The 21120-nt window shown below is 40.5% G+C and overlaps 1 protein-coding gene across 1 annotated transcript in view; it reads right to left on the reverse strand.

The window, feature by feature from the left end:
• The window catches only part of NSMCE2 (NSE2 (MMS21) homolog, SMC5-SMC6 complex SUMO ligase), a 251358-nt gene that overhangs the window by 83153 nt on the left and 147085 nt on the right, over positions 1–21120 (reverse strand). The gene's annotated exons all lie outside the window — the stretch shown is intronic.

Genomic DNA, 21120 nt, shown 5'->3' on the forward strand with positions numbered 1-21120 from the left:
AATTCGCTTTTAGTCAATTGCAAAAGGTGGCCTTACTAGGAACTGCTTCCATCCTGCGATATCTGTAATACCATCAAACATCCACATCTGCCTATCCCAGGTCCTGGGTAAGGACTCGATAGGTAGACAAAATGCCAAATCCAGTCTGAACATCTGGCTGACTGTGCGATGATTCATAATAATAATAATAATAATAATAATAATAATAATAATAATAATAATAATAATAATAATAATAAACTTGGAAGGGACCTTGGAGGTCATCTAGTCCAACCCCCAGCTCAGGCAGGAAACCCTATATCATTTCAGACAAATGGTTGTCCAGTCTCTTGTTAAAAACTTCCAGTGTTGGAACATTCACAGCTTCTGGAGGAAGGTTGTTCCACTGGTTAATTGTTCTAACTGTCAGGAAGTTTCTCCTTAGTTCTAGGTTGCTTCTCTCCTTGATTAGTTTCCATCCGTTGTTTCTTGTCCTGCCTTCAGGCGCTTTGGAGAATAACTTGACTCCCTCTTCTGTGTGACAGCCCCTGAGATATTGGAACACTGCTATCATGTACCCTCTCGTCCTTCTCTTCATTAAACTAGACATATCCAATTCCATCAACCATTCCTCATATGCTATTCTCCAAAGCACCTGAGGGCAGGACAAGAAGCAACAGATGGAAACTAATCAAGGAGAGAAGCAACCTAGAACTAAGGAGAAACTTCCTGACACTTAGAACAATTAACCAATGGAACAACCTGCCTCCAGAAGCAATGAATGCTCCAACACTGGAAGTTTTTAAGAAGAGACTGGACAGCCATTTGTCTGAAATGGTATAGGGTTTCCTGCCTGAGCAGGGGGTTGGACTAGATGACCTCCAAGGCCCCTTCCAACTTTATTATTATTATTATTATTATTACTATTATTATTATTATGTGGGTGAAGTTCTTCTCTCTTTAGAAAATAGTGCATATTTGGATCCAGTGTGAGGGAGAGAGAGAGAGAGACTTTGAAATGACTCAGGAGAAGAAAACAATGGCATTGTGTGATCAAGGACACAACTGTATTTAACAGCAGCATTGGACCAATCAACAAAGACAAGCCAGCAGTAGCCATGGAGCCAAAATATCATTGCCATCTTGTACATGTGAATCCCATCTTTTTTACCCTAGGCATTTTTACCACATTCCAATGAGTCGAACAGATTGTCCTCTTAGCAAAAGTTTGGTAGGGCTGAATTTCTGAAAAGTGCTCAGTGAAAGGACTGTTAAAATAAGGAATGCTGTGGTCAATTTGGGCAAAATAACTGTTATTTAATTGCCTTGATTATGAGATCACTTTCACTGCATGGGCTGTTCTCTTTTACATCAATGTAACAGAGAAGACAATGTGGTCCGTTGTCTGGAGCTGAGATATTCATGCCACCCTCCTACAAAAGCTGTGTAACACCTACCAAGATATCAAATATGCATCCCAATTTGGGATTTGGAAGTTTCAACTGAATGCTTTCATTGTTGCTAATTGTACACAAAAGCTTCAAGTCAAAGAAAATGTATTTCTCAGAGTCCTTCTGCAGAATAAGAGGAAATTATGTGCTTTTCCCAGAATAAAAATAATCCAAGTGTGTAGTTCCTTTTGAGAAAGAGGAAGGAGAGAGAGGGGGGATTTTATATATAAATATTAGCACACTGTTTTTAGTTGTTACAAGACCCAACTATGAGTTGGGACGGTGGTCCTCACTGCATAAAATGTGGATAGATACATGTGTGTCAGTTTCATGTAATTTTTATTCTCTTCCTACCACTTGAAAAGGACAAAAAGATGCTTTCAACGCTACTAATATAACCCTAGTATCAATTTTTTTTGTCCTGCTTACTGTGAGGCCCATAGTTTGACAAACCTGGAAGGTATCGGGCTATGGAAAGTTAGACATTGACTCCCTTTTCTTTCTGTCTCCTCTTCAAAGCTCTAGCAGTGATTTAATACATTCTTCGAATGGTTTAGAACTATATGAAAAATTGTCTTTTTTCTTCACAGATCACTTTAAAAAATCCATCTTTTGGAGTCCTCCTGTATGTCCCAACATTCCCTGTTATTGTATTTATGTAAAAGGAAGACTAACCCTCAATTTAAGATAAGTTTCCTAAAGGAAGATAAGACAGCCTGCAAATATGTCTTCTTGTACTTATTCAGCTTCTATGTCTTATCAACTAGGGTTGTTGACTCTGACTGTAGTCAATCCTGGAAAAAATTTCCTGTCTCAAACGCACACACACAAACACACATGGCGGGGGGGCGGAAGCAAAGCCAGAGATATACTTCAAAACATGAGGACAATGCAGGACAAAAAGAGAAAAAAAACAGTTTGACTGGAATTGATGACTAATTATTACAGTTCACCACATGAAAAAATTAGCTGCTTAGTTCAACGTATTCCATATAATGTGATGGAAATTATGGATGAGATCTTGCGGTATTTAACTGCTTTTTCCTTCCTGTCTGCAGAAATAAAAGATAATCCTTATTTACATAGAGAGCCTCCATGGCTAGTTGAGACTCACCAATGCAAAACTTGCCCTGGACACAGGAATAGTAGTAAGAGGTGGGCCAGCCTTCTATACTGATCTTCATTCCTCTTGAAGCTACAACAGCAGCTTCTCTTTCTACTACCTCCACTTCAACTGCTTGTTTTCGTTACCCTATTTGTAGCTCCTTGCCAGCTTTAAACAGGATGTTCCTAGAATTAAAGAGAAACTTCCTGCCAGTGAGAGCAATTAATCAGTGGACTGGCTTGCCTTCAGAAGTTGTGGGTGCTCCATCAGTGCAGGTTTTTAAGAAGAGACTGGACAGTCACTTCTCTGAAATGGTATCAGGTCTCCTGCATGAACAGTGGGTTAGAATAGAAGATCTCCAAAATCCCATCCATTATTCTGTTTTGTTATTCTGTTATTCTGTCCGTGATCACATGTATCCATCCCATCAAGACTAAAGAAAGTCTGGAATAGGTATAGGTCAGTGTTTCCCAAACTTGACAATTTTAAGGCATGCGGACTTCAACTCCCAGAATTCCACAGCCAGCGTTGCTGGCTGTGGAATTCTGGGAGTTGAAGTCCTCATGCCTTAAAATTGTCAAGTTTGGGAAACATTGGTATAGGTCAATGGTGGTGAACTATGGCATGTGTGCCGGAGGCAGCACTCAGAGCCCTCTCTGTGGGCACGCGCACTGTTGCCCCAGCCCCGCCTCCCCCTGCGGCCCCCTTCTCATCAGCAGCCCCCCGGAGGAGAGTCGCCCCTAAGAGCGGTCCGCATGGAGCAACTCAGCCAAGGACATGGCAACCAGGCAGTGGGGACAAGACTCTGCCCTCGCATCCCATTGCACGCAAATGATGCTGCAGGGCATGGGCGGAGGGCGTGGCTGCCACAGCGCTGCAGGGCCACCTGGGCGAGATACTGTGGTGGGCCGTGGAGGCGGTGGGTGGCCTTGCGGGAGCAGAGCAGGGAGGGCGTGGAGAGGGGCGGCAGGAGCAGGTTTGGGGCACTTAGTTTGGGGTACTTCACTAGGCTGTTGTGGGGGAAAACAGAAGAAAAAGAGCACTAGATATGTCACTCTGAGCTCCTATTACAAAAGAGAGGATGTATATTTAATAAACAAATTCTTTGGAGATGGGTAATTTGAAATAAATTAGCTTAATGTTGTACATGGAAAGTTTAAATATCTGTGACTAATCTCATGTGTTGGTTTTGTCATGTACTCCATCAGAACCACAGAACAACTCAGAACATTGTTTTAAATTTGTGGAAAATCAAAATGACCACTTGTCATTATTATAATTTTACTCAAATTTTCCAATTTTCTATGTATACAATTTTTTTTCCTCAAGGGGTGTCATTTAGTTTCCAATCTATATTCCAAAGTGGATAAGATAATACTTCAACAATAACTTATCTTCTTAGCATTGTCAAATGTGAGAAGATGTCATAACCCATTCCACCCAAACAAAACCGTGATTACAAACCTTGCTCATACAATTAACTTGGTTTCTATATACATGAGAATTAGAAATACAATACCTGAGATCATGGAGCACATAGACCACAAATTAGCCAATTATTTTAACCAATTGTGTCAGCCTGCATGGTTACTTCAATATAATAAGTGAATTCAGAAAAATGAATATACCTTGATTCAGTTAATCATGTATTAGGAAAGCATTTTGAATCAACACAGTTTTAAAAAAAATCCTAAATTATTTCAAGAACATCTACTGTTTTTATATTTCTGTATTTTTATACAGAAGACGAGATTAAAAAAAATCCAACTTCTTAACAATGCTTTTAAATACCTGGAATTTTTAAAGACTCATTGACCCCATTCCAAATATTAAGAATCTAAATAATATCCATCCTTAAACAAAAAAGAAAATATTATCACTACTGTTCTAGAATGTCATGCATTCAGTGCTGTTTTTTTTAACTTTTTAAAAATGCTTTACTTCTTTTCGATAACTGTTCCTTCCTCAAAGTTCCTCCCTAAAGGTTTTCCATGATGGTTCATCTGGATCCTCTCTCATTTATGACATTTAAAATAAAATAAAACTGAAGCCTGCAATGTGATTATGTGCTATTAAGGGATGTGATAAACCAAACCAATATGGTGAACATGGGAAGTTGTGTAGGATTTGTATACTTCCCACAGCAGCATTAAAATAGATGCATGCAGGATTCTACATAAGAGCAAGAAATTTGGTCATCCTCTCTTTCCACCTGGTGTTGGAGAAGACTTTTGAGAGTCCCTTGGACTGCAAGGAGATCAAATCAATCAATTATAAAGGAAATAAATCCTGACTGTTCTTTGCAAGGACAGAGATTGAAACTGAAGAGAGGACTCCTTGGAAAAGACCCTGATGTTGGGAAAGATGGAAGGCAAATGGAGAAGGGGATGGCAGAGAATGAGATGGTTAGACAGTGTCATCAATGAAATGAACATGAATTTGGGCAAACTCTGGGAGACAGTGGAGGACGGGGGGGGGGCTTTTGTGCTGTGGTCCATGGGATCAGGGGGAATTGGACACGACTTAGTGAATTAACAAGAAAACAGCTCTTCATGCCAGGTATGTCCATCCCACAGTCCATGGGTCACATGTAGCGAGTAATGTGGTCCCAGAACATCAAATCAAATCAAACATTATTATTTGATTTATATACATAAGCTCTATTACAGTGATGGCGAACCTTTTAGAGATCGAGTGCCCAAACTGCAACCCAAAACCCACTTATGTATCGTTGGGTGCCGGGTGGGTGTGGCCAATTTGGTGGGCATGGTCCATTGGGTGGGCATGGCCCATTGGGTGGGCGTGGCTGCGGTAGTAATGGCAGACTGGGTGGGACTAAAAAGTTCAATCAATCAATTCCAACTTTGCAAGATCTTTTTTTTCCTGCAAGTTGAAATTGATTGATTGACTGAACCCCCCCTTTTTTTTTTGTACACGATGGCGGAGGCCTAAAGTGAAAAGATTTTATAAAACCCAGCTGAAGGCCTAGGACTGGGGCAATGGCGCACGTGCCCACAGAGAGGGCTGTGCGTGCCACCTGTGGCACGCGTGCCATAGGTTCGCCACCACGGCTCTATTATATAAAGGTAATCCTTGACTTACAACAGTTCACTTAGTGACCTGAAAAAAGTGACTTATGATCGTTTTTCACACTTATGACTATTACAGCTTTCCCATGGTCATGTGATTTACATTCGGATGCTTATCAACTGACTCACATTTATGATGGTTGCAGTGTCCCTGGGTCATGTGATCCCCTTTTGCAACCTTCTGACTAGCAAAGTCAATGGGGAAACCAGATTCACTTAACAACCGGGTTAGTAATTTAACCATTGCAGTGATTCACTTAACAAATATGGCAAGAAAAGTCGTAAAATGGAGTCAAAACTCTCTTAACAAATTTCTCACTTAGCAACATAAATTTTAGGCTCAATTGTGGTTGTAAGTTGAGGACTACCTCAACTTAAAGGCAGCCTAAGACAATTCCTCTTCACTCACTGAGGCCAAGGCAAGTCAAAAGGTTGGACACCCACGCTTTATACCCAGAGAATGAAAGTCTGCACAAGACTAACCCGGGAATCTCCAACTATGGTGGCCAAGGAACAGATCTAATAGTTCGAGGTACTCAAAGAAAATGAGGAGGGAATAGCTGCTTGTCCATTCACCTGTATCCTCTGAGGCTGCCAGATTATTCAGTATCAAACCCCAGCTGATCTTTGTCTTCTTCCTGGACAAATAAGCACGCTTACAAACAAAGCCGCATTTCTAATACCACTTCTGGTGGCCTACATGGAATCAAAGAATGTTCTTAAAAGGAAATTACACTGGAGGCTGGTGCTTTGTTTTATGACCTATACAATAAAGTTCTTTTTAGTTTTAATTTTATAGAATTTAAAAAGCAGAGTAGGTTGGCGACAAGCAAGGGAGGAGAAACGTTCTGCACGTGTTGAGGGAATCCAGAAATATCCATGATTTCAGCTGCTCAAAACTGCTAGGGGTTTTTTTTTTCATTTCTTCAAACACATCAAGAGTGAATCATGTGCCAGGCCAGGCTGGCATATTCCTTCACAGTTGATTGTGGGCAGAGCTGTATGTGAGATGTGTAAAATGTAGAAGGAAAAGGGAAAACAAGGACAATTTTGTACAGCCGCGTCTCTCTGCAGAGAAGATCAGAGGGGAATATTCTTTGAAATTCTCAGAGTTCTTACAGAAGCAAATTCAATTTAGGCTGAATTTATACCTGTCTGCTTCAGCAAACTCCAAGAAAATAGCGTGTGCATTTTGCTGTCTGAATACGTCTGAATGACAACTAAGATATGGTCTGGGATGAATACAATGCTGTCTCATCTCCTTTTCTGGGGGGGGGGGGGGGAAGTATAGTTAGTGCAGAGTAGTAAATCATGTTAAATACACAGATGTCCAATAAAAAACGTCCAAAAGTGACCCAGATATACGCAAACTCCTAAGTCAGCTGATACAGTTCTAACTAAAAGTGAGGAAAGAATAGGGAAAAAGAGAGATATTGAAAGAGGTCAAGGAATTTTTGCACTGCTCTGAAAAGTAGAATTGAGCTGCCTTTTCTATCTTTGATTCACTTGCTCAAAACATTTACAGATAGTCCTAGCTTAATGACTGGCCACTTTGTGGCCATTTGAAGTTACGACAGACCTCCCCAGAGATACGTACAACCAGTTTTCAAAGTTCTGATGGCTGCCCACACTTACAACTGTAGTTACATGATCGCACTTTGTATGCTTGGCAACAAGCTCACATTTACAGCCATTTGCAGCATTCTGCGCTACCATGACCACGGTTTTTGGTGTTTTTGCTGGTTTTCGGCTGGTTTCCAGAAACTTCCAGTTTCTGACAAAAAATGTCCATTGGAAAAACAGCGTTCACTTAACGACCTTCACTTAAGGTCATAAAATCAGGCATGGTCACACACAACTTACAACAGTAATTCTGAGCTCAGTTGCAGTTATAACTTGAGGACTATCTGTATTTTCTGTTAACAGATCAAAGTTTTGATTATGGAACTTCCTTAAGGCTTGATTCAGGGCTAGCGGCTCCATACAGAAATGTTTTTTGGGGAAAAACATTTGGAAAAACCTAAGAATCACTAATGCAGCTGCTCCTGCAATCCATGTCCCTTTCTTGGAGAATTAATACTATTTTATCCACAGGCTGGGTTCTACCATCACACCAGCCCATAGTAACAACAAATAGAATAGAATAGAATAGAATAGAATAGAATAGTAATAGTAATAGTAGTAAAGTTGGAAGGGACCTTGGAGGTCATCTAGTCCAACCCCCTGCTCGGGCAGGAAACCCTACACCATTTCGGACAAATGGCTGTCCAGTCTCTTCTTAAAAACTTCCAGTGTTGGAGCATTTACTGCCTCTGGAGGCAAGCTGTTCCACTGATTAATTGTTCTCACTGTCAGGAAGTTTCTCCTTAGTTCTAGGTTGCTTCTCTCCTTGATGAGTTTCCACCCGTTGCTTCTTGTCCTGCCTTCAGGTGCTTTGGAATAGAATAGAATAGAATAGAATAGAATAGAATAGAATAGAATAGAATAGAATAGAATAGAATAGAATAGAACAGAACCTTGGAGGTCTTCTAGCAGGAGAACCTATACCATCACAGATAGGTGAATGTCTAGTCTCTTCTTAAAAATCTCCAGTGATGGAGCGCCCACAATTTCTGGGGGTAAGCTGTTCCACTGGTTGATTGTCCTCACTGTCAGGAAGTTTCTCCTCAATTCCAGGTTGCTTCTCTCTTTGGTCAGTTTCCAACCACTGTTTCTCATCCTTCCCTCTAAAGCTTTGGAGAATAACCTGACCCCCTCTATCTTATGGAAGCCCCTCAGATACTGGAACACTGCTATCATGTCTCCCCTATTTCTTCTTTTCTTTAGACTAGCCAAATCCAAGTCCGAAGCCATTCTTCATATATTTTAGTCTCCACGCCTTTGATCATCTTAGTTAGTAAAGCATGGTTACAAATTGTTCTGCTCCACCGTGAGGATTTAGAGGGCTCTGACCACAACATGACTATGTTGCATGTCGGCAGTCACTCATTCCATTTCTGTTTATGTTTAATTATTCTTCAGGAACATCTATAGTGCTCTCTGGCATTCAGCTGGTTCTATATATTGAGTTAAGATATTGTTACGCGCAATTAAATATGCATAGCACATTACTCTTTGTTGACTGGTTGGTTTTATTAGCTTTTATTTTGGTGCAGGCCATTCTGAGTAATGCTAGTGCACAGAAAGAGCAAGACAGAAAAACATTTCAAATAAAAATGGGTAAGGCGGTGGTCCCCAACCTTTCCGGCTTGGCAGCCTGGCCAGAGGGAGAAGGAGAGAGGATGGTTTTGTGTGAGTGGCAGGCATACACTGCTCGCTCAAATGGAGTTCCACACACAAGCGCAAGCCTCCTGATGCTCCCATGGCCCGGTTCCTAATAGGTTGAGGCCCCGGGATTGGGGTAGGGGAGCTGATTCAGGATCAAGAATTTCACCTCTTCCCCAAAGCACAATCCTGTCAGCTGTTTAATTTTCGTTTGGTTAAAGAAGGAATAAACAACAACAATGCATCAACAGAGGCAATCACCTTAGATGCAGTCAGAGTGTTTGTTCAAACAGCTTAGAATGAAGTCTTCCAGTTGATCTGAACTTAGAGCCCATCCAGATGCAGTTGGGCTGAACTGCAAGAGACGTTTGCTAACCATTGGTCATGCTAGTTATAGCTGATGTGTCTTTTCACCCAAAACAGGAAGGCATCACGTTAAGAGAAGGCTGATCTATTCTGAAGGGCAGCATCCCAGCAGGATCTCAGGGTGGAAATGGGTCTATCTATTGCTGCCTTTTAAAAAGCAAACAGGAATTGCATCTGAGTCTACATAGCCAAAACATGTTATATCTCAGGCAGGGGTCCCCAACCTTGGCAACTTTAAGACTTGTGGACTTCAACTCCAAGAAATTCCCCAGCCAGCCAGGGGAACAGGTCTTAAATTGCCAAGGTTGGGGATCTCTAATCTAAGGTAATCCAGTCCTGTACTCCTGAAATCTCATCACCTTTCGGACAAATACCGAAATGACATTTTATTTGGAATAGTAGCTAATCATAGGGTGAACGTGAATCAGAAATATAAAATAGCTGCAAAGAGGGCAATTTCAGATTTCATTAAAGTCTGAAGGAGCAGGAAGAGTTTTCCTGCACTCATAGCGCCTGCTGGATCTCTAAAGGAGATCCTTTCGTCAGTTCTAGTTGGTGCACAAACTGCAGTCCCACCTAAAATGGGATGGTAGTGTGATGATAGTGATTTATACTCTCAATGCCACAGGCCAGGGGTCTCCAAACTTGGCAACTTTAAGACTTATGGACTTCAACTCCCAGAATTCCTCAGCCAGCCATGTAGTCCACATGTCTTAAAGTTACCAAGTTTGGAGACCTCCGCCATGGACAAGATTATTGCAATATGCTTTGTTTGGGGCTTGCTCCTGAGAGCTACCTGGAAACTGCAATTGGTGTAGAAAACAATCTACAACAGTGGTTCTCAACCTGTGGGTCGGGGCCCCATTTGGGGTTAAATGACCATTTCACGGGGGTCGCCAAACAACGCAGTCCGCCATTTTTTCCCCTTTTCCTTAGCTGTGCTACTCCCTTTTATTCTATTGGCTTTTGAAAGCCAATAGAATAAGACTCTCTTGAATAGAGTCTAATTGGCTTTCAAAAGCCAATAGGAATTGTCCAGGCTGTCTCTGCCCTGCTGAGCCCGCCAAAAGCCCCAGTCTGCAAACGGTGCTGCACCAGTTGAGTAGTCCTCAACTTACAACCGGCTGAGTAGTCCTCGACTTACGATCGGTTGGGGGTCGCGGCATTAAAAAGGTTGAGAACCACTGATCTACAAGTTGGAAACCACTCGGGTATAGGTTTATAGGCACTGACTTCCAGGTACAATTCAATATGCCCTCCTTTGACCCATCAAGCCTTCCGTGGCTTTTGTTCCTAGATACCTTCAGGATCACTTCCTCCTCCCTATGGAACTGAGTCATCCTGTTAATTCAGCCTGGATGGAGATGTTCAAAGTTCCCCATGTAGGAGAGATGAGGAAAAATGGAAACATATAAACAATACTTTCCTGGGGCTGCCCCCATTTTCTGGAATAGCCAAGTTTAGTCTCTACCCTGAGGTTTCGTAAGGCTATTAAGACAAGGCTGTTCATTATTATCACTATTATCAAGTTTATATTGATCCCTTCAATTCCGGCTATTATTCTGTGTTTCTTATTTATTTATTTATTTATTTATGAGACTTATATACCGCTTTAAGTGCAAGCACTCTCTAAGCGGTGTACACCAGTAAGCAATGTATATATATATTTATATTGCCCCCAACAATCTGGGTCCTCATTTTACCTACCCCGGAAGGATGGAAGGCTGAGTCAACCTTGAGCCGGTGAGATTTGAACTGCTGACCTGCTGAACACAGTCAGCTAAAGTGGCCTGCAGTACTGCACTCTAACTGCTGCGCCACCTCGGCTCTTAATCTTAATCTTATTACTGTATTGTTGTATTCATCATCAAATGTTTGACTATTTTGCAGTATGATCTTGGATTCAACTGTGCTGTAAGTGCCATGAGTTATTCTGGATTCAGTGGTATAAACCTAAATAAACAAAAGTGTAGTCCCCAAAGTGAGGAATGTAATAATTCTACTTTATTCTACGCTAGTTAAACCCCATTTCCATTCCTCAATCACACCCCATACAAACTGGAACAGATTCAGAGAAGGCCATAGAGAAAATCAAGAGATTGGAAACTTAAGATTTTATCAGGAGAGGTTGGGAGAAGTAGATATGATTAACATCAAGAAGAGAAAAGTGATACAACCATGTTCTTCAAATACCTGTATGAATGTCATGGAAAATAAGTGATGGTCTCTTTTCTGTTGTTCCTGAATTCTGGACATGGAATAATAGTGACAGGAAAATCAAAATCAGTTGTTGGGGGGGGGGGGGAATTCTAACAGGAAGAAGAGTTTGATAACAGACCTAATTATCTATGGAGGTATTGAACTTCTCTTCACTAGAAGTGTTCTAGCTGAAATTGGACAGCCATCTTGAGGAATGCCTTAATTAGATTCCTTGGTTGGACTAAATTGCTTCTTCCAATTCAGTGATTCTGTTACTGAGCAAAGTTAACAGGCAAATCTTTCCTTGTGGTTATTTTCAGCATGCAGGCTTATAGTAAGCTCAAAGAAGTAGGACTGTTTCCCCCCCCCCAAAAAATGGCATCCTTTGATTTATGAGACACGACTGCATATCAAAATCTATTAAAGACACAAAGGAGATAAGTAATTTGCAGTTTCAACCTGGTATATTCACAGCTGTATATATGAAACGCATTCATAGCATCCTCCACATGGAGCAGTTTGAGAAGGAACATTGGGGGTAGAAATAGAGATTTTTTTTCCAGCCCTTTTGACAGGAAGCCAAGATTAGGACAGCATATGATGAAAGTTCAAGCCAAAGCTAATTTGGTTTAATGAACTAACCCGTGGAGGTATTGTGAAAGGATTGTGCAACCAAATGCTTAGCTAATTATTGTGAGATCAAATAACCGTTGCCATCGTTACTGAACTGTGTTTTCCACAACCACCTTTATCTCCTCCATAAATCAGGATGATGCAACAACTATAAGACGTTGACTATACCATGACTATTATATTGTAGAAGGCATTTGGCTAAAGCTGACCTGCTTTATCAATAAGTTCTGATATTCGTTAGAGACCCAGATCTACTTTTCTTGACAATAGCAGAGCTAGGGTTTGATCTTCCAAATTGCTGACTGTTCACAAAAGATAGGTAGCTTGGGGCTTGGGAGTTTCCATATAGCCACCAGCATTAACCTTCAGCCAGAGAGAAACCCCGTTTGTTGTTATGCTTCTTAACCACATCCTTAGAATGTTGTGCGCTGTCAGCAAACAACATCTTTTCAATCAGCACAGCCCTTGCTAAATCCCGGAACACTCCAGGTGGATCTAGCAAAGGCCCCAAGGCTCTCTTCCTAGTCCCTTTGACCAACAGACTTAGCAGAGGCTCTAGAGGGGTTCATCTGCAACTCACACACCTGCCAGCTTCAAAGAAGATTCTGAATAAAGGCAAATGGCAGCATGCAATTTCCTGCCCTGCTGTTTATACTTACAGGAGAGAGGAAAGAGACTGACATTCTGTGTTTCAGTTTATGTGGAAATAAGTCGTGGGTGAAGGCAGTTTTTGAAGGCCCTTCAGGCCTTATTCGGTTTGGCATGTGGCTGATTTTGTTTCCATTCCCCTGAAATGTTATCCCTTCGAGTCAAGGTTTTTTTCAGAAACAAATACAAATTCAATTACAGGCAGACATTTAACACGTTCAAAATAATTAAAACAATAAAAGGTAATTGCTTAAAGCGTAAACACAAGTGAAACGTTCCACCACAATAGCTACAAAATCAGAAACGAGGCAATAAACAAAGTAAATAAAAGATGAAAATGAGGAATTAATTAAAATGCAGAGTGGGAAGCTGAGGAAGGGAACCAGATCTACCTTCAAAACTGACTGTGACCATAGCATCACAAACTTAAATCATGTTCTATGTTCATGTCTTATTTTGTATGTTCCGAGTTGTAATGCTAATGGCTTAGAATGATAGACACTATGAATGGAGTATGTCTAAGCAATGTAAATCTTAATTTCAGTGTATAATTTTCTATATAACATATTCCTCCCCTCCCACACAAAGATCATTTTCTAATTCAGGTTCAAATGTTATATGGATACATGTAAAGAATGGACTTGGTAGAGAAGGAACCAACCATTCTCAAATCAGAGATAATCGCTGTATCAACATAAGATCAGATGCTTGCCAAAGCATCAAAAGAATAGTCAAAGTCTGTTGACCTGGAAAGGCAGAAGGAAAAAAGCCTTAATATTTACACACAAACCCACAAGCATTTCTATATACAGAACTAACTCCTTTTTGCCATATGCAGAACTGCAATGAGCCAATCTTCTCTGGGCATGTGACTTCATTGCAATATAGGTAGTCCTTGACTTACGACCACAATTGAGCCCAACATTTATGTTGCTAAGTGAGACAGATGTCAAGTGAGTTTTGTCCCATTTTACCGCCTTTCTCCTTACAGTTGTTAAGCGAATCACTGCAATTGCCTTTCTTGCCAAAATGTTCACTGCGGTTGTTAACTTAGTAACCCGGTTGTTAAGTGAATCTGGTTTCCCCATTGGCTTTGCTCATCAGAAGGTCACAAAAGGGGATCACATGATCCCAGGACACTGTAACCGTCACAAATAGGAGTCAGTTGCCAAGCATCCAATTTTTTATCACATGACCATAGGGATGCTGCAATGCTTGCAACTGTGAAAAACGGTCATAAGTCTCTTTTTTCAGTGCTGTTGTAACTTCAAACAGTCACTAAACAAATGGTTGTAAGTCAAGGACGACCTGTAAAGAAATTAGCATAGCCATATTACCTGCCTGTCAGGTATGCCATTTCCTGAGTAAGGGGCTAAATGTCTGAGAGTGCCAAGATTTATAATCGAGCTTGGTGCGAAGACCCAAAATAGGCAGGCGTATGTTTATTTTATTTATTTATTTATTTATTTATGAGACTTATATACCGCTTTAAGTGCAAGCACTCTTAGGCAGAAAAAAGAAGACAGATATTCCACATATCATAATTTTCCTCTTGCAGACCTATTTGCAAATTTCTCTCCTAGGCCCTGCATCTGTTAACTTAAATAAATCTGTAACCGTGATAAATAAATGATTATACTTTTCCTCTACCAGGATACAGTAAATGTAAGCTCTTAAAACTTGCTATGCTTGTATAGTTCCAAATATCAGATATTGCAAATGATCTTAATGTACAAGCATTTCCTTTGTTGGCAGTGTGGAAACCAAGCTAAAATACAGGTCTGGGTGCATGCCCTTATGTGTATAGCCATATAAGAATCCTGTACAATATTTTCTTCAAATCAGCATTCAAGAGTAAAGGTAATTATTAGTAAGGTCTTCTGGAAGGGCAGGAAACACCAGAAAAAGCTGTCACAGTGAAGTTATCGGGACAATCTTTTTTTATCCTACGATTCGGAAGTGCACAATGGACTCAATAAAGGGACTAATTTATGAAAATATTACGTAAGAGATGAGTATATCTGATTCTGCAAACTTCCTACTAATAACAGAGATGTTTGTCCTCTTGTTTAATCCTTGGTTCGACCATTCTTGTACAATCCAGCATGTCTCTGAGAATCCTAAAGCTGGGAAGGGGTTTAATAGGCAGTGAGATCAAACCCCCCTCAATGCAAGAATTTAAAAAAAGATGCTTGGAGGCATCTAATGAATGGAAGACCATTATATCCTTGGAATTTATTATTGAACTGCTCTTACTATTAGGATTTTTTTTTCTTGGAATATGCCTTTTTGTAATTTACATCCATCCGTTCTTGCACTCAAGAATGAGAAAAGAAGTTTTATGCCTTTTCTATGTGACATTCTTTCAGATATTTGGATACACACATCCTCTGCCATCTTTTCTCAAAACTAAACGTTCCCAGCTCCTTCAAAACTTTTTCATGGAACTTAAGTTTCCTCATCATCGGCAGGCATTTTTCTTGATATGTTTTTCAATTTATCTATAGGAGATAGCCAGGCTGAATCTGAGAGCCAAATACATCGTCAGTCTGAAAGAGACCCAACTCCAGCCTGCCTTGAAGTCCACTGACTTTTAACTGGTGCCAATTCACCTTGACCATTAGTAGTTCAGATTCTCGGATATAAGTAGCATGGAGTAAACTTATAGTGCTTTTGAACTCTATCTTGGCTCCTGGATTTTTGCACCTGACATATCTATTTCATTTATTGAATAACCTTCTGTAGCTGCCCATCTCACAAAAAAAATTACTCTGGGAGACTTACTAGCATAATAACCATGAAAACCCTATCACAAAGCAAAAAACATCAAATGAAAATGAAAAAAAAAATGAAATAACTCCCAAAATAGCAGGTGTCAGGTGCAAGCAACAAGAGCCACTCATGAATAATCACATGCATTATTGTTAGTCATCTATGTTACGAGAATCTTGCCAGACTGACTACATTCCCTCGGGAAGGGTCAGATAAGGCTTCGGGGATGCTGTGCCACTTTCTGCAGTACAAGGACTCTAAACTTGGTCCTCTCTTAACACCTCCCTCCAGTCTAGCTGGAGATTCCAACACACTGGGAGACCAAGCATTCAAACCGTGTCTTTGAATCCTGCTTTTTAAGTACAGTGCTCCAAACTGGACACCGTTCTTGAAGTAAGGTTTGGGATGTGACTGAAGTGGAACAATTGCTTTCTCTGATTTTGAGCATGAGGGAAGATGCTATTGCACCCTGGGAAAGGACCTCAAATCCATTTGTGGAGCAGTCAAACCATTTAGCCAGTCTTCCAGAGATCTGGAGCCTAGCTGTGGCACTGCTGCAGGAAACCTCATCTACTGCCAGGCTCTAATGACTGCTTGGAGTGTGTCTGGAAGGAAGAAAAGAAGCCCTCTCACGAGCCAGTGATTCTTGGCTGCCAGAACTGCTTCAGGGAATGTTTCCACTGACAGCTGCCTGCCTAGTGGTGGAGAGATTTGGCCAGGATTCTTCTAAACTGTGATGAAAACTAGAGACAACAGAGGCAGAAGTTGGATAATAGGCTTGACTCTCTTTTACCTTCAAGCTTTGAGCCTTCCTCAACAGTATCAGAGGAATCTCTGATACTCTTTACAGCTGTGATGGTGCAGTGGTTAGAATGCAGTATTGCAGGAAACTCTACCCATTGCCAGCAGTTTGATTCTCACTAGCTCAAGGTTGACTCAGCCTGCCAAGGTCGGTAAAATGAGGACCCAGATTGTTGGGGATAATATGCTGACTCTGTAAACCGCTTAGAGAGGGCTGTAAAGCACTGTGAAGCGGTATAATAAGTCTAACTGCTATTGCTATCTCAGGTCATTTTACTAATCCTTACAGAGGGGAAGATTTAAGAGAATCAGTATATGATAACAGGAATGGAGGCATCAGTTAGAACTGGATAGAAAGTGATGGGTGGGCATGAGAGCCAATCAATACATGCAACCCAAGTGATTTTTAGATGAAATTAGAAAAGGATCTAGAGGTAATCCTCAACTTACGACCATAATTGAGCCCAACATTTCCATTGCTAGGCAAGACCGTTATTCTGCGTTTTGTCCCATTTCATGAGCTTTCTTGCCATAGTTGTTAAGTGAATCCCTGCAATTGTTAAGTTAGTCACATGGTTATGCTCTGTGAATCTGGCTTCCCCATAGAGTGTGCTTGTCAGAAGGTCGCACATGACCCCAGGATACTCAAAACATCATAAAGATGAGCCAGCTGCCAAGCACCTGACTTTTGATCACATGACCATGGGGAGGCTGCAATGGTTATAAGTGAGAAAAATGTCATAAGCCACTTTTTCCAGTGCCATTGTAACTTTGAACGGGTGCTAAATGAATGGTTGTAAGTTGAGGCCTACCTGTATTTCTCGACAGATTCAGAATGAAAAATACATCAGCAAAATGACGGCGAAACATCTACCCATGGTCAAGTTGTCTGTCTGGTTAGAAAATATGTATCTCTGACCCTATGCCACTAGTGATTTACATGATTTTCTCGTATCACCCAGCCATCACAGAGGCAACGTAAAACCTATCCTCCTTGCATTTGTATCAGCATAATAATGGTTAGAGGAGTCTAGAAAATGCTATGAATCACTATGGGTGAAATGGCCCTTGTGATTAAGCCACTGGAATTTATCCTGTCTACCATGCATAGTTTTCTCAGATTATTTTGGAAGAGGTTAATGTTTGGATCAAAGACAAGATGAAGGAAAATGCTTAACGTTTTAAAACTGTTGATCAGATGATCGTTTGTTGAGAACCAAAGTATTATCTGAATTCCTAACCCTACAGAAATGTTAATATCTCACTGTCCAACAAGAGCTAGTACAGTTGTGTGATTCCTGATCAAACAGGATAAATGACCTATGGTAATATACTTTCCATTGGTTTTCTCCTGGGGTTTGTTGTTCAGAAACGATTGAGAAGCACGTCCTTTTCTCTCTCTCTCTCTTTTTATTTTCTTTTTATTTCTTTTGCAGTTTTGCCTACTTGGGTCAACCCTTGGTATGTAGTAAAAGAAATAACAATGACAGAACTTGCATATTTTAAAAAGCAGTGTAGGCAAATGAATAATAATAACATAGATAAGACCATGTCTTTAGGGATTTGTAAGGGTAAACAGCCCTTCTAATCAAATACTAACATTTGATAATGATAGTAAATTAACAAATAAAAGGAGGAGGATGGAGAAGAGAAGGAAAGAGATCTCCAACTAGTTTTTTTCTAAAGAGCTACCAGGAATTTGCTTGGATCTATGCTCAGTGAGTACTCACATTCCTTCCATTTGAAAAACCAACAAGGGCTGCTATTTGAGAAATACCAGACTATAAACCAGCAAAGCTGGCTGAGGAATTCTGGGAGCTGAAGTCCACTAGTCATAAAAGGGCCAAGTTTGAAGATCCCTGCTATATAAACCCTTTTCCTTAAACAGGTGTGTGAAGAAAAGCCATTCCAGATACAGGGAAGTCCAGACGAGCCACAAGAAAACATATCCCTAAGACATATTCATATTCTCTTCCATTGATATTCATAAGAGCTCTACTGGACGTAGAGGAATGACCCACCTACTTCAGCCCTTCACTTCAGATTCTTTCATAAAATTAAATTAAGTAGGACAGCAGGCATCTCTCACTACCGCTCCTGAGGATCGGCTCCTGTAGTTAGATTTCGTCATTTCATTTGCTTTCAAGTACTTTCATTAAAAGGGCAGTTGCTCATTTGATATTTAAAATAATTACAGAAGTTTTGGGGCTGCTGCAGATGAGAGCATGCTTGCTGGTTTCCCTCTGCTCTCACAAAATTATGGTATAAAAACAACCCCAGGCTGTTCTCATTGCTACACATGATATAAAATGGAAAGTATTCTTCCATGTGCTACGTGGAAATTCACTTTGAAAAGACTGGTGTTTTTTGGCTTCACCTGATTAGCTTTTAACCAAATCCAGATATTTTGGCAAAACCTATCTGCACAGCTACTCAGACCACCTAATCTGTAAATCCCTCAGTTATGTAACTTTTCAAAGGATAAAGGTTTTATTGTGAGGAAGTCTGAAATTCTTTCATAAACATAATGAAGTTCAATCGTTTAAATCAGATTCATTGATTAAATTACATTCGTAAAGAAGTCTGGCTCATGTCGCTGCCACAGAAGCTCATTCAGATGTGTGGGATATATACTTTGGCCTAATGCTGAACCCTCAAAATCCTTCCAATGTGCTCTCTGTTGGAGTGCAGTTGCCATTTAGGGCTTTAAAATTTCCACAGAAGTATTACTGTGGAACGTTTAGACAGTCTGATATGGCTGAGCAACGTTTTTCTCTCAGATTTCAAAGAAATGAATGGCTTGTTTTTTTTTAATGTACTAAACCAGAGGTCCCCAACCTTTTGGGCACCCGGGATTAGTTGCACAGAGAGAGTTTTTTCCGCAGACCAGAGGGGGCCTGGTTTTGTGTGCTGCCTGCATCCCACAGGTGGGGCTTTGCTTGTTTGTATGGCCCAGTTGCTGGCACACCACGGCCCGGTACCAGTCCACGGACCGGGGTTTGGAGACTCCTATACTAAACTATAAAAGGGAAAAAAACACAGCAGCAATAAAATGCAAATTGTGGATTCGGTTAAACAGAACAATTATACATATATCATAGGTAAGAAAAATTAAAGAAAATGCAGGAAAATGTATGGAAATTTGTGACACAGGCAGACTAATGCAAAGTTATTTAATCCAATTGACTGAAACCATAAGCGGGAAGCAAAATTCTAGATGAACATGAGATGGCAGCAAAGAGCTGCACTTTTCTATATCTCTTTGCTACCATCTAGAGGTCATCCAGATTTCATAGCATACTAAAACAGGGCAGATGTGGAATTAGTCTTCCAATGGGCTACAAATATATCTCATAAAAATTAATATTAAATGTAATTAATAGGGGCAAAAACAATTTACGGACATCCATTTTTTATACACTCTAAGGTGCAATTATTATTTATTGCAAGTTAGCCCCGATAAACCACATCCAACAGGCCCATGCTAACTAGGCATTATGCAGCTGAAATCCAGCACATCCGTAAAGTATGAGTTGCAGAAGAAGAGACCTTGGAGATCTATTTTGCTGGGCAAACTGATTTCTGAACATCTGCAAATGGCAAAGCACCATCTAGCAGTTGCATTTATTATTTTAGAATACACGCACTCAGATACAGCCAGAACATTACTCCCAGGCTCCAAAAAAGAGCTTTATTCCTCATCATGAAATGTTGGTGGTTTTTTTTTTTGTTTGTTTTGTTTTGCACTACCAAGGAAAGGCAAGATCACATGAAAACCAAATTTCACATTAAACTGACGGTAGAAGCAGAATGCCTCTGTTCAGCATTGGCTGTGAATATAATTGAATTTACTAACTTTTTAAATGACATCAACAGATTGTATCAGCCAAGGATGCTGCTGGCTAGTCAATCTCTCCTACCTCTCTTTCTCCACTTTTATTGGTAGGATTATAAAAAGGAATTCGCCTTTAATTTTCCCCCTGTGATAACCAGTAGTTCCTGCTTAATTTTAAAGGCTACATCAGCAACCACTGCTGTATAATGCAATAAAATGAGGATGACTCTGTTTCTTTGAAGCTTGAAAAACTTTTATCTTGGCCTTACATATGAAACTGTACATACACATTTTATCACATCTTCATTTGCTGACAAGAAAAACTGCTGCAGGGGCCTGATTCAGACACCAAGTTGACTATCCTTGATGAAGATTACAGAGGTGGAATAGGGCAAATTAAAATAGGCCAAGATGAAGCAGGAAAACTCTGAGTAAGAAAGTAATCAGAATCGCTTTTTCAGTCATCAGGGCATTTGTATCAGAACCCACCATCTGCCTAGGATTGCATTTTCTTGTAACAGGGAAACAGCCGTGAACAGGCAGGTTTATGATGAGAAGAAAATATATGGAGGAAAGGTTTCAGAGGGCTATTGTTACCGCTGTCCTGATTTTAGGAAAAGTTAAGAGAGGCTCAGAGTGGCTTTTTTACCTGGCACCACTCAATGAGATAATCTGAGGGCCATGCCTTAGAAAAAGCTAAATTAAGATACAATAATGCACACAAAGTATGAATATCTTGTGTTTGCCTAACATCCTTAGTGTGATCTCAAGCTTAGTGGGCCATTCACACACCATGCCCTGATCAGTTTTGGGAGCTTGGGAGCTAGCTTGCAAACTTAGAATATTTGGTGAAAGGGATTAATTTAGTAACCAACTTGAGAATAAAGTTTCATAGTTGTGTCAGGGGTTGAGGTAAAGCACTTGGAAAGCCTAACGGCAGCCCTTCAGTCAAAGCGCATAAATCGGCCAAAATCAAGC

The sequence above is a fragment of the Crotalus tigris genome, unplaced genomic scaffold (genome assembly GCF_016545835.1).
Source record: "Crotalus tigris isolate CLP2741 ecotype Arizona unplaced genomic scaffold, ASM1654583v1 scf7180000019137.2069052, whole genome shotgun sequence".
Lineage (NCBI taxonomy): Eukaryota > Metazoa > Chordata > Lepidosauria > Squamata > Viperidae > Crotalus > Crotalus tigris.